General features: G+C 43.8%; 1 protein-coding gene across 1 annotated transcript in view; it reads right to left on the bottom strand.

The window, feature by feature from the left end:
- The window catches only part of LOC118789077 (vacuolar protein sorting-associated protein 8 homolog), a 57,150-nt gene extending 57,136 nt beyond the window's left edge, over positions 1-14 (bottom strand). Inside the window, 1 exon segment of the mRNA XM_036545382.1 lies at positions 1-14. This exon segment is cut by the window's left edge and continues 158 nt beyond it. The gene's annotated coding sequence lies outside the window, so the exon portion shown is untranslated.
- Between the last annotated feature and the right edge of the window lie 3,742 nt (positions 15-3,756).

The following is a 3,756-nucleotide window of genomic DNA, read 5'->3' as shown; positions in this document are numbered from 1 at the left end:
CATTGACATCCTTATGTTTCTGTCGGAAGTGACGTCACGGCCATCGCAGACGCGTCAGCACTTCATTTCCTTGTGAATGAAATACTTTGTTTGAGGAGCCGCCCGACGCGCCGCGGGCTGCGGGGGTTTAACGTGAAGCCATTGCATGAAAATCACTGCTGCGTTTTCAGTGCAGCCCATTGCAGCACTTTCTGTGTTTGGAAACGTGTTTCAGCAAAGACTCCCTGCAGCCAGCGTTTCCATCAGCCTATTGTAGGCTCTACCGCACACGCTTCACCATGGAAACGCAAAACGCAAAATCAACTGTCAGCTTTCGCAGCTTTCAAAACGCTGCTTCCGCGTCCCGGTCCGACTGGAGGCACAGCTTCAGCTTCAGCTTCCTGGCACATAATCGCGGTGCAACATCAAGCTTTTTGCGTATTTATGCACAGACATTCTGCAATGCGGGGTCTGTCCCTTAGCTCGCTGCAGCCTGAATTGTGCAAGCGGGTCTATCAGGAACCTAAGATTTCATCAACGACCTGAATGTAAATACAGCTTGAACGCCTCATGGTAACATAGGATGTGTGTCCAAATTCGCCTGAAATATGCGATTACGTGTAGAGTCAGACTGTTGGTGGAGATATCCGTCACTGCATTAGGACTGTAATCCTTGGTTGAAGTGTAAGTTTTTACTTTCAGTGAAACTGCGCAAATATCATTAGGCCTTATCATTAGGGGAAACGTGATTTCTAGTAGCCTACACATTATAGAATGAGTGACTGTAATTATTCCACACAAAGCTGTAGCGTATTGCGGCGCTGACGTAAATAATAAAACAGTCAAACATGTATGGGCTGTATTCCGCAGGGTCATTTTCACACGCCGGTATAATGCAATAAAAAAGGACAGTTTCCGGTGTGCCACAGCAACAACAAACAATTTAAAACCAGTTTCCTGTAAATGACTGTCATGCTCTGCAACTTCTGTTTGGCAGATGCACTCTGGAGAAGATAAGAGCAATCAGAGTATATCGTGTACAGAGATCAACGTTTGCACTCCAACGCCTTTGCTGCCCATGGTAACGTCCAGTACATGTTTGTCTGACATACAACGGAATTACCATGCTGTAATTATCAGTGTAACACAGTCAAGTCGAAATCCCCCGAAGGAAAGATTGACAGAGTCGTTTCCGTATTTTCTGGTCAGGTTTGAAATACAGACACTGTTGCTGTCATTTACTGTTTTGCTCCCTGTGCTGATGTAGCGGAGCTGAAGTGATTAGCTCGTGTGAGTCCTGCGTAAAGCCTTAGGTAGCGGGTAGCAGGTAGCCGAGTGGTTGCAGCGGCCGCCGACAGGCTAACGGCAATTTGCCTTTAGCTCAACTGGCAACGACGCTGGCTTTAAGGGGTTGGCAGCGAGCAGTAAGAACCTCGGTTCGAAACTCGCTCGCTCGCCGACCCACGTAACATCACATTAAACACACAACGCAAGATCCCACCCGTTACACTGAGGCGAGGGTAAAGAACCCATCGTCTGAATGGCTAGCATTCGTTCAAATTCGAAGTGTAATAACTGAACGAGCGCTGCCATCTTGTGGCCAACATCGGTATCGCACCGCCAGAGTGGCAGGTTCCATCTTGTTAGTTTTTCCCGATATGAGCTGCATCCGCGCCCACCGTGCTATCGCCTTTCTCCAGTACATGAAGGAAGATGTGATGATATGATTGATAAAATGGGGTTTGTTTGTCTGATAGTGGTGCTAACAATTAGAGCACCACTGTTCAACAAAAAGTCTTGTATGTGATCAGAATTAGAGATTTGACATATGGTAAATTATAGGTCCTTTCTGAGGTGTTCTACAGATGACCCTGCAGTCAGACTAATTGCAGACATCTATTCCTGCATCATCTAAACTCATCTAAATGTGCAGAATTTGGGTATATTTTTACAGCCACACAACAAATGCACAAACCTGGAGCATTTTGACTTTTTTCCTTTTTTCTCATTCTGCTGCTTTTTAACTGTCCAGCTGTGTCCCATCAGCACTAAGTCTCCTGTTCTTGTGCTTCTCCTCGCTTTCAGCCACACACACAGCGTCACCTCCTGGCCCTGGCAGGTGGCTGCCATCCCGGCTGTGCAGAGATCCAGCTCAGCCCCACACCACAATGATTATAATACTAATACTGCAGTATGATCTCAACAGACTGCAAATATATTTATATAACACATTTGGTATTATTTCCAATTGAACAGCACCGTCACCCTGTAGGTCAGTCACTGCAGGCAGCATAGTTAAAGCAGATAAAAAAGCCTTGACATCCCATCTATATAACATTTTATCTATCAAAAAACACTGTGTATAAAAAAGCCAACTACTCACACATGCCAATAATGTTAGTGTCAGACCTGCTTATATGTTTCCATTGCCTGTTAGAGAATAAGTAAATATATTCACATTTTATGTGTATAAAACCCATATTTTGTGCAGATTAATGCATATCCACTGATTTTATTAATGAAGTTGTTGGTACTCTCTACATGGAAAGTCATCACACAACGTAAGCGGTCTTTTCTTCCAGTACCCTTTGTAGACAGAGGGGGGCAGCACCGACACTGAAAGAAAATAGTTGGGGGAAGGAACAGCCTGGTGCATCATTTTCCAAAAGCATCTCAAGCCTAAACTGACTTTTAAAACCTTAAACCTTGAAAACCTTCTTAAGATGCATTTTCATTTACGGAGTGGTTCCCAAAAGCATCTCAGTATAGATTTCTACAGTTACTGTTACTCATTTCAAAGTGCATTATTGGAAAATAAATCTTGCCTACCATGTCACAGAGTACCTACAGGAATCATCGCAAATTACAGATTTGACGCTTTAATCTTATGACCGCCAGCACTGAGTGTTTGAAATGTGTTTATGCATAGACAGTCAATAGATGCTTTAATATCAGTTGACCAATGCTCATTTTTACTTAAAAGGTTTTTATTTGGCCTTTTCATTTATCTGTCATTTGAATATTTTACATCAATGAATGGAATATGAAGAAATACTGGGATTGTTGAAGCATGTGCTTCATGACTGGGGGGCTGGAGAAACTGGTGCAGATGGACTAATGTAAGCGGTGAACTCTGGGCTGAGGGGGAACTGGTGCAGGTGGACTAATGTAAGCGGTGAACTCTGGGCTGAGGGGGAACTGGTGCAGGTGGACTAATGTAAGCGGTGAACTCTGGGCTGAGGGGGAACTGGTGCAGGTGGACTAATGTAAGCGGTGAACTCTGGGCTGAGGGGGAACTGGTGCAGGTGGACTAATGTAAGCGGTGAACTCTGGGCTGAGGGGAAACTGGTGCAGGTGGACTAATGTAAGCGGTGAACTCTGGGCTGAGGGGAAACTGGAAATATAAAGGTAAAGTGTAGGAGGAAACTGCCCTACAGCGTGAACACAGAGACACAGAGACCTGTCCATCTTACGTCGCTATTAGCAACACAGTCAGACTGGGACTCAAGCAAGAAGATAAATAACTATCAACAACTCACATTTTCCCCCGGAATATGAGCTGATCTTTCCTCACATAAACTCACCCTCATCCTTCACGATTCAAAAACATTAATTGTGAAAAGCACACTGTTCACCACCAGTAACAACACAAGGCATCTGCTCAGGCACCTACTACAGCAGTACATTAACTTTAATACTTTATTCTTATAACAAAAAAGTACCTTTTAAATAGTATATAAAGAATATAAAAAACTGAATATTTTTGAATTTCAAAAA

Source organism: Megalops cyprinoides, chromosome 14, assembly GCF_013368585.1.
Source record: "Megalops cyprinoides isolate fMegCyp1 chromosome 14, fMegCyp1.pri, whole genome shotgun sequence".
Lineage (NCBI taxonomy): Eukaryota > Metazoa > Chordata > Actinopteri > Elopiformes > Megalopidae > Megalops > Megalops cyprinoides.
This window is presented reverse-complemented; position numbering and strand designations above follow the sequence as displayed.